At 41.6% G+C, this 11,081-nt stretch overlaps 1 long non-coding RNA gene across 5 annotated transcripts; it reads right to left on the bottom strand.

Moving 5' to 3' along the window:
- Window positions 1-470: 470 nt before the first annotated feature.
- Window positions 471-10,773, bottom strand: LOC127139596 (uncharacterized). 5 transcript variants are annotated; one of them, XR_007809850.1, is made up of 7 exons: window positions 10,539-10,772; window positions 8,009-8,078; window positions 6,974-7,603; window positions 5,386-5,916; window positions 4,073-4,977; window positions 2,788-3,664; window positions 475-999 (listed from the first exon to the last, which is right to left on the bottom strand). It is a non-coding gene; the product is annotated as an uncharacterized LOC127139596 (long non-coding RNA). The 5 variants fall into 5 exon arrangements; XR_007809847.1 differs by lacking the exon at window positions 10,539-10,772 and adding an exon at window positions 10,137-10,529 and having other exon boundaries at window positions 8,009-8,512; XR_007809849.1 differs by lacking the exon at window positions 6,974-7,603 and having other exon boundaries at window positions 471-999; window positions 5,386-6,290; window positions 10,539-10,773.
- Between the last annotated feature and the right edge of the window lie 308 nt (window positions 10,774-11,081).

Here is an 11,081-nt window from a genome sequence, read left to right as displayed (position 1 = left end):
CCCTAATTTGTGGTTAAAATCCATAACCCTAACCCTAACCATAATGTGTAGTTAAAATCCATAACCCTAACCCTAACCCTAGACTGTGACTAAAACCTGTAACCCTAACCCTAACCCTAACCTTTGACTAAAACCTGCAACCCTAACCCTAACCCTAATTTGTGGTTAAAATCCATAACCCTAACCCTAACCATAATGTGTAGTTAAAATCCATAACCCTAACCCTAACCTCTGACTAAAAGCTGTAACCCTAACCCTAACCCTAAACTCATTAATCTCATTTTACAAACTATAAATTCAAGAACTAGAACCAAAATTACCCTATCAATAATAATAATTGAATGAGTTTGAGAAGTTAACAATATTCACTTTCATACAATATTAATCAAACAGCAAAATATTCAGTTCAAAAGTCTTTATTTGAACAAAAAAGGAAATGAAATGACAAAGACAACAAATTTTTTTGACATCTTCCTATACTATGACCATGTTTGGAGGCCTTACTATACTATGACATTTGTATTTTTTGGATTACTTCTGCATTGCTTAAATATTACAGATAACAGTTATTGTTACCTCTAATTATATTTACCATTATTTTGTACATTTTGTACAAAATAATTATTATTTTTACTTTTTTTGTACTTTTACTTCGAAGTTTACAGACAACTTCTACTGTTGCAAACTACATCTAGGAAGAGATTACTTTGACTGTTAAATCTTCAGATATTCCTAGTTGCATTTATATTGCAGGTTACTTGCAGGTCTCTGTCCTGAACCTCTCTGCGATCGTGAACTACGTCTCTGTGATCGCAGACAATATCTCTGTTTATGGACAAAGTCTCCATGATCATGTATCGACAATATCTTTCTGATCCCAGGCACTGCCGTTGAATCGGGGAACTCCGCCACTACCGACTCTTGCACGTCTCTGTGAGTCATAGACAACATCTCTGATCGTAGACCATGTCTCTCAGATCGTGGACAAAGTGGTGACACCTAGAGGAAATCAAAGAATAACGTACAATGGAAAATGATCAGTACACTACTACCTATTCCTCATCAACAGTTTAACCATGAAAACACAGAGAAGTATTCAACATTAAAGCTGAACCACAACATTCGACCGTTTTACATGACTTAGTGTAAAACATTTTTACAGTTTTGCTCATAAGAATTTGTGATTTCTTGGCCATTTTACAGAGAAGATGAATGATAATTCAAAAACTTTTCTTTCACTCATGGTTAGTGGTTGGGTGAAGTCATTTATTATCAAACAATTGTGTTTGCTCTTTTAAATCATAATGACAACAGAAACTACCCAATTGACCCTGATCAAAAGTTTATATACCCTGGAGGTTTTGGCCTGATAACATACACACAAGTTGACACACACAAGTTTAAATGGCTGCTCAAGGTAACCATCCTCACCTGTGATCTGTTTGTTTGTAATCAATGTGTGTGTATAAAAGGTCAGCGAGTTTCTGGGCTCCTGACAGACCCCTGCATGTTTCATCCAGTGCTCCACTGACATTGTTGGATTCTGAGTCATGTGATGCACAATAAGGAGGCACTTGAAGAAAATGGGCTGCATGGTTGAGTCGCAGGAAGAAAACCATTACTACACCAATGCCACAAAGCAACCCGCTTACAATACGCCAAACAGCACAGAGACAAGCCTCAAAACTTGTATAACAAAGTTAGTTGGAGTGATGAGACTGAAACTGAACTTTTTGGCCACAACCATAAACATTACATTTGGAGAGGAGTCAACAAGGCCTATGATGAAAGGTACACCATTCCTACTGCGAAACACAGAGGTGGTTCGCTGATGTTTTGGGGATGTGTGAGCTACAAAGGCACAGGGAACTTGGTCAAAATTGATGGCAAGATGAATGCAGCATGTTATCAGAAAATATTAGAGGAAAATGCACTAATCAGCCCGGAAGCTGCGCGTGGGACGTACTTGGACGTTCCAACATGACAATGATCCAAAACACAAGGCCAAGTGAACCGGTCATTGGCTACAGCAGAAAAAAGTGAAGGTTCTGGGAGTGGCCATCTCAGTCTCCTGACCTCAATATCATTGAGCCACTCTGGGGAGATCTCAAACGTGCAGTTCATGCAAGACAGCCCAGAAATTTACAGGAACTGGAGGCTTTTTGCCAAGAAGAATGGGCAGCTTTACCATCTGAGAAAATAAAGCGCCTTATCCACAACTACCACAAAAGACTTCAAGCTGTCTTTGATGTTAAAGGGGGCAACACATGGTATTAAGAACTAGGGTATATAAACTTTTGATCAGGGTCATTTGGGTAGTTTCTGTTGTCATTATGATTTAAAAGAGCAAACACAATTGTTTGATAATAAATGACTTCACCCAACCACTAACAATGAGTGAAAGAAACGTTTTTGTATTATCATTCATATTCTCTGAAAAATGGCCAAGAAATCACAAATTCTGCCAGTGTATGTAAACTTATGAGCACTGTATGTCTTACTATACTATGACTTTTTTTTGACATTTTTCATGCAAAATGATCAGTACACTACTACCTATTCTTCATCAACAGTTTAACCATGAAAACAGAAATATTCTACATTACAGCTGAACCACAACATTCGGCGGTTTTACTTGACTTTGTATAGAATGACATTTTTATGTCTTACTACACAATGACATTTTTTGATATTTTCGATGGTTTACTATACTGAAACAATTTAACTTCACTTTAGATTTAGATTTTTTTGCAGTTTTTTTTAATAGAAATAAAAATATTTTCTTACCGTCTTCATTATATGAGGACTCAGTGATCGTGGACTACGTCTCTGAGATCATGGACAAAGTCTCTGCGATCATCGACAATGTCTCCATGAACGCCGGCAGTGCCGACTTATCGGGGACCGAGTCACCACGAGTCACGGACAATGTCTCTGATCGAGGACGATGTCTCCCTCATCCTCAACAATGTCTCTCCGATCATGGACGACGTCTCAGCGATGGTGGACGATGTCGTCTGTGATTGCGGACTACGTCTCTGATCGCGGACAATGTCTCTGAGATTATGGACAAAGTCTCAGCGATCATTGACAATGTCTCCATGAACGCCGGCAGTGCCGACTTATCGGGGACCGAGTCACCACGAGTCACGGGACAATGTCTCTGATCGTGGACGATGTCTCCCTCATCCTCAACAATGTCTCTCCGATCATGGACGACGTCTCAGCAATTGTGGACGATGTTGTGGACGAAATGGTGACACCTGGTCTTCTGTGATGGGGGACTACGTCTCTGTGATCGCGGACAATGTCTCTGAGATTATGGACAAAGTCTCAGCGATCATTGACAATGTGTCTGTGATCGTGGACCAAGTCTCTGATGATAGACTGTTTCACTGTGATCATTAACAATGTCAGCTGATCGCGGTCATGCCGTCGAATCGAGGAACCACAGTGTCACTACCGATTCTTGCGCAGAGCTCTGCGAAGCAGCGACAATGTCTCTGACCATGGACAACGTCTCTCTCATCTTTGACAAGGTCTCTGCAATCACGGACAACGTCTCTGATCGTGGACGATGTCTCCCTCATCCTCAACAATGTCTCTCCGATCATGGACGACGTCTCAGCAATTGTGGATGATGATGTGGACGAAGTGGTGACACCTGGAGGAAATCAAAGAGAAACATACAAAGGAAAATGATCAATACTCTACTACTTTAATATAGTATGACTTTTTTGACTACACGCTACACTAAGATGTTTGTGTGGCATTTGTGACCACATCCTACAGTACGACATTTCATAAAATTTTTGACAACGTGTTATACTGTGATTTATTTTGGTTACAATTGTAATGGCTTAATATACTATTAGTTTTTTGACATTTTAAAAACGTTAATTTATGATATTATTTGAAATATCTTTATTATGATTATTATTAATAATTTTAGTTTTTTACATGTTCAATGCCGATCACTCCTATTATTACACTTTTCTGATATACTGAACATAAACAGTTTAACGTCAGTGCTCTGTGTTGGACAGTTGATGCAAAGCTGTTTGTGAATTACCTGGAGGCCTCTGTCCTGGTCTCAAAGAACGTCACTGTACGAAGACTCTCTGCGATCGCAGACAATGTCTCTGAGATCATGGACAAAGTCTCTGCGATCATCGACAATGTCTCCATGAACGCCGGCAGTGCCGACTTATCGGGGACCGAGTCACCACGAGTCACGGACAATGTCTCTGATCGAGGACGATGTCTCCCTCATCCTCAACAATGTCTCTCCGATCATGGACGACGTCTCAGCGATGGTGGACGATGTCGTCTGTGATTGCGGACTACGTCTCTGATCGCGGACAATGTCTCTGAGATTATGGACAAAGTCTCAGCGATCATTGACAATGTCTCCATGAACGCCGGCAGTGCCGACTTATCGGGGACCGAGTCACCACGAGTCACGGGACAATGTCTCTGATCGTGGACGATGTCTCCCTCATCCTCAACAATGTCTCTCCGATCATGGACGACGTCTCAGCAATTGTGGACGATGTTGTGGACGAAATGGTGACACCTGGTCTTCTGTGATGGGGGACTACGTCTCTGTGATCGCGGACAATGTCTCTGAGATTATGGACAAAGTCTCAGCGATCATTGACAATGTGTCTGTGATCGTGGACCAAGTCTCTGATGATAGACTGTTTCACTGTGATCATTAACAATGTCAGCTGATCGCGGTCATGCCGTCGAATCGAGGAACCACAGTGTCACTACCGATTCTTGCGCAGAGCTCTGCGAAGCAGCGACAATGTCTCTGACCATGGACAACGTCTCTCTCATCTTTGACAAGGTCTCTGCAATCACGGACAACGTCTCTGATCGTGGACGATGTCTCCCTCATCCTCAACAATGTCTCTCCGATCATGGACGACGTCTCAGCAATTGTGGATGATGTTGTGGACGAAGTGGTGACACCTGGAGGAAATCAAAGAGAAACATACAAAGGAAAATGATCAATACTCTACTACTTTAATATAGTATGACTTTTTTGACTACACACTACACTAAGATGTTTGTGTGGCATTTGTGACCACATCCTACAGTACGACATTTCATAAAATTTTTGACAACGTGTTATACTGTGATTTATTCTGGTTACAATTGTAAGGGCTTAATATACTATTAGTTTTTTGACATTTTAAAAACGTTAATTTATGATATTATTTGAAATATCTTTATTATGATTATTATTAATAATTTTAGTTTTTTACATGTTCAATGCCGATCACTCCTATTATTACACTTTTCTGATATACTGAACATAAACAGTTTAACGTCAGTGCTCTGTGTTGGACAGTTGATGCAAAGCTGTTTGTGAATTACCTGGAGGCCTCTGTCCTGGTCTCAAAGAACGTCACTGTACGAAGACTCTCTGCGATCGCAGACAATGTCTCTGAGATCATGGACAAAGTCTCTGCGATCATCGACAATGTCTCCATGAACGCCGGCAGTGCCGACTTATCGGGGACCGAGTCACCACGAGTCACGGACAATGTCTCTGATCGAGGACGATGTCTCCCTCATCCTCAACAATGTCTCTCCGATCATGGACGACGTCTCAGCGATGGTGGACGATGTCGTCTGTGATTGCGGACTACGTCTCTGATCGCGGACAATGTCTCTGAGATTATGGACAAAGTCTCAGCGATCATTGACAATGTCTCCATGAACGCCGGCAGTGCCGACTTATCGGGGACCGAGTCACCACGAGTCACGGGACAATGTCTCTGATCGTGGACGATGTCTCCCTCATCCTCAACAATGTCTCTCCGATCATGGACGACGTCTCAGCAATTGTGGACGATGTTGTGGACGAAATGGTGACACCTGGTCTTCTGTGATGGGGGACTACGTCTCTGTGATCGCGGACAATGTCTCTGAGATTATGGACAAAGTCTCAGCGATCACTGACAATGTGTCTGTGATCGTGGACCAAGTCTCTGATGATAGACTGTTTCACTGTGATCATTAACAATGTCAGCTGATCGCGGTCATGCCGTCGAATCGAGGAACCACAGTGTCACTACCGATTCTTGCGCAGAGCTCTGCGAAGCAGCGACAATGTCTCTGACCATGGACAACGTCTCTCTCATCTTTGACAAGGTCTCTGCAATCACGGACAACGTCTCTGATCGTGGACGATGTCTCCCTCATCCTCAACAATGTCTCTCCGATCATGGACGACGTCTCAGCAATTGTGGATGATGTTGTGGACGAAGTGGTGACACCTGGAGGAAATCAAAGAGAAACATACAAAGGAAAATGATCAATACTCTACTACTTTAATATAGTATGACTTTTTTGACTACACACTACACTAAGATGTTTGTGTGGCATTTGTGACCACATCCTACAGTACGACATTTCATAAAATTTTTGACAACGTGTTATACTGTGATTTATTCTGGTTACAATTGTAAGGGCTTAATATACTATTAGTTTTTTGACATTTTAAAAACGTTAATTTATGATATTATTTGAAATATCTTTATTATGATTATTATTAATAATTTTAGTTTTTTACATGTTCAATGCCGATCACTCCTATTATTACACTTTTCTGATATACTGAACATAAACAGTTTAACGTCAGTGCTCTGTGTTGGACAGTTGATGCAAAGCTGTTTGTGAATTACCTGGAGGCCTCTGTCCTGGTCTCAAAGAACGTCACTGTACGAAGACTCTCTGCGATCGCAGACAATGTCTCTGAGATTATGGACAAAGTCTCTGCGATCATCGACAATGTCTCCATGAACGCCGGCAGTGCCGACTTATCGGGGACCGAGTCACCACGAGTCACGGACAATGTCTCTGATCGAGGACGATGTCTCCCTCATCCTCAACAATGTCTCTCCGATCATGGACGACGTCTCAGCGATGGTGGACGATGTCGTCTGTGATTGCGGACTACGTCTCTGATCGCGGACAATGTCTCTGAGATTATGGACAAAGTCTCAGCGATCATTGACAATGTCTCCATGAACGCCGGCAGTGCCGACTTATCGGGGACCGAGTCACCACGAGTCACGGGACAATGTCTCTGATCGTGGACGATGTCTCCCTCATCCTCAACAATGTCTCTCCGATCATGGACGACGTCTCAGCAATTGTGGACGATGTTGTGGACGAAATGGTGACACCTGGTCTTCTGTGATGGGGGACTACGTCTCTGTGATCGCGGACAATGTCTCTGAGATTATGGACAAAGTCTCAGCGATCATTGACAATGTGTCTGTGATCGTGGACCAAGTCTCTGATGATAGACTGTTTCTCTGTGATCATTAACAATGTCAGCTGATCGCGGTCATGCCGTCGAATCGAGGAACCACAGTGTCACTACCGACTCTTGCGCAGAGCTCTGCGAAGCAGCGACAATGTCTCTGACCATGGACAACGTCTCTCTCATCTTTGACAAGGTCTCTGCGATCACGGACAACGTCTCTGATCGTGGACGATGTCTCCCTCATCCTCAACAATGTCTCTCCGATCATGGACGACGTCTCAGCAATTGTGGATGATGTTGTGGACGAAGTGGTGACACCTGGAGGACATCAAAGAGAAACATGCAAAGGAAAATGATCAATACTCTACTACTTTAATATAGTATGACTTTTTTGACTACACGCTACACTAAGATGTTTGTGTGGCATTTGTGACCACATCCTACAGTACGACATTTTATAAAATTTTTGACAACGTGTTATACTGTGATTTATTCTGGTTACAATTGTAATGGCTTAATATACTATTAGTTTTTTGACATTTTAAAAACGTTAATTTATGATATTATTTGAAATATCTTTATTATGATTATTATTAATTTTAGTTTTTTACATGTTCAATGCCGATCACTCCTATTATTACACTTTTCTGATATACTGAACATAAACAGTTTAACGTCAGTGCTCTGTGTTGGACAGTTGATGCAAAGCTGTTTGTGAATTACCTGGAGGCCTCTGTCCTGGTCTCAAAGAACGTCACTGTACGAAGACTCTCTGCGATCGCAGACAATGTCTCTGAGATTATGGACAAAGTCTCTGCGATCATCGACAATGTCTCCATGAACGCCGGCAGTGCCGACTTATCGGGGACCGAGTCACCACGAGTCACGGACAATGTCTCTGATCGTGGACGATGTCTCCCTCATCCTCAACAATGTCTCTCCGATCATGGACGACGGCTCAGCGATGGTGGACGATGTCGTCTGTGATTGCGGACTACGTCTCTGATCGCGGACAATGTCTCTGAGATTATGGACAAAGTCTCAGCGATCATTGACAATGTCTCCATGAACGCCGGCAGTGCCGACTTATCGGGGACCGAGTCACCACGAGTCACGGGACAACGTCTCTGATCGTGGACGATGTCTCCCTCATCCTCAACAATGTCTCTCCGATCATGGACGACGTCTCAGCAATTGTGGATGATGTTGTGGACGAAGTGGTGACACCTGGAGGACATCAAAGAGAAACATACAAAGGAAAATGATCAATACTCTACTACTTTAATATAGTATGACTTTTTTGACTACACGCTACACTAAGATGTTTGTGTGGCATTTGTGACCACATCCTACAGTACGACATTTCATAAAATTTTTGACAACGTGTTATACTGTGATTTATTCTGGTTACAATTGTAATGGCTTAATATACTATTAGTTTTTTGACATTTTAAAAACGTTAATTTATGAAACCAAAGAGAAACATACAAAGGAAATTGATCAATACACTACTACCTATTCCTCAGTTTAACCATGAAAACACTATATAAATATTCAACATTTCAGCTGAACCACAACATTTAACAAACATTAGAGGTTGTTTCAGAAAATCAACAGTTGACTGTCATCACCTCCTGAAGAACAACAACAAGTATTTGGGGAAAAAGTCAAATGATTATTGATTGTGTGTCTATCAACTAATCACTGAAGCAGTCATGTGTGTTACTGTGAACTGCACAACAATAATAACACTATCAGTTAATTTGGAATTTCAACTTGTGTTTTTTATTCTTCAGTAAAAAGTCAGAGTATTTCTTCCACCACAGATGCTCACATAGAGAATCAGTTTTTCACATTTCAACCTCCTTCTTATTAACACACATTTAAAACATCTTTGTTTTGTGTTTTTTCATTTAATGAATAATAACCAAATATACAAAGGTCTTAACAGCAGCTAAAGTTAGTGTAGAAGTGGCCATTATAAACTAAAGATACTTTTAAATCATCCTCTGACCAACAGTTCAAATTAACAGACTTATGAACAAGTCACTCCAACATTTTATTTGTAGAGTTGATGGTGTTGTACAGTGCAGTCTAGTGTGTCTAACACAAACACATAATGAAGAGTTTCTGATCATGTCCAATCAAACTGAAGATATTTTTCAATCCCATTTTGATTGATCCTGAACAATAACAATCCAAGACAGAACATTTAGTGTTGGTTCTGATGTGTTTGATATAGTTTGGTGAGAAGCTGAGGAGAGCTACAGTCACTTTGTCCACAGACAAAACACTGACAACTATTCTGATACATCGTTTTTAACACTTCTACTGATAATTAACAATAACTTCATTTAGCATTTGTTGGTTTTAATGTCTGATTCTGTTGTGAGGAGAGCTGCAATGAAAAAAGACAGTAAATCCACAGAGTGTGGACTAACTGGTCCTGGACTCATCTGGACTAGATCAAGAACCTTGAAATGAAGATTTTCTCTTTCAGAGTGAAACTGGTTTCTCTCAGTGATCTCAGCTCAGACTCTGTGAAGGGACACGCAGTTCAAATGGAGTTTTCAATCCTGAATTCAACACAAACTGAGCTCAGTCAAACATCAAGTCGCCACAAACAAATGACTGATCACTAACATCCACAACAGAGGATCAATGGATGCTCATGGACAGATTACTACCTCTACACCTGGAATATGTCCCGGAAACAGACAAAAACCTGAGCGCGAGGAGAACGACCAGGGATGGACACACAAAGACCCACAACTACAGGATACAAGACAACCACAAAGAGACAAAAAGCTGGACAGAAGCTGATGTAAAACGATCAGAACCAGAAGCTAACCCGAAACAAACTGACTTCAGATGACCCGGATGGAACACACCATTACAGAGACACGACATGTCTGAACAGAGAGCGTGAAGAGATGGAAACAGACCGAGAGAGGCTCATTTAATGGGCCCACAACTCATGTCAGAGAAACACTAACACTCTGAGCCACGCGATACAAACAACGGAACACAGCTAAAAGGTACCGCTAAGAGACGAGGCTAATGCTAAGGCTAACACTCCACGATAATGCTAATTAGTTAGCGCAGAGATGATTTGGACTCAGAGACACAAACACACTCGGACCCACGCGATAAAAACGAGGGAAAATGGCCGAAAAACAGAAGGCTAGTGCTAAAGCTAACGCTAGCCGTTCATGCTGATGCTAACCGCTAGATAGTTAGCTGTTAGCCTTACCTTAGCTGCCGGTGTGTTCAGGGTCCAGCCTCAGCCTCGACAGAAACAGCTCCAAACCTCGTTTTAACATCCAGACCTCTTCAGTAATGAAGTTTCACATCGCGCCAACAAACTGAAGCGACGAAACAACGATCCAAACATTGTTTTTACTCGGTATCACTGGACTCTGTTCATCCACCGCTCTGCTCTGCTCTGCTCTGCTCTCAGTCAGTCACGGCAACGGCATCACGTCATCAATGACGACACACGCCAGCCAGCGTAGCAGACAAAGCGCTGATTGGTCAGATGATCCTGCTCCGCCCACCTCCACTTGTGATTGGTTGAATCAGCGGAAGCTGTGACTCAGTCAAGAGTAAAAAGCGCAATGAACAGTTATAAAACAACTTTATTAACAGCTGCAGATATAATGAGAATTATATAGTTTTTATAAACTATATAATAATATATAATAATTTGCATATACCATTTTCCAGAGACATAAAATCTTACTTTTAATAGACCTATAATAGAAATCAGTGTGTTTTCATGGTATTTCTGATGTTA

This window comes from Lates calcarifer, unplaced genomic scaffold (genome assembly GCF_001640805.2).
Source record: "Lates calcarifer isolate ASB-BC8 unplaced genomic scaffold, TLL_Latcal_v3 _unitig_1799_quiver_1601, whole genome shotgun sequence".
In the NCBI taxonomy this organism is placed as follows: domain Eukaryota; kingdom Metazoa; phylum Chordata; class Actinopteri; family Centropomidae; genus Lates; species Lates calcarifer.
The sequence above is the reverse complement of the archived record's forward strand: the minus strand, read 5'-3'. Positions and strand labels throughout refer to the sequence as shown.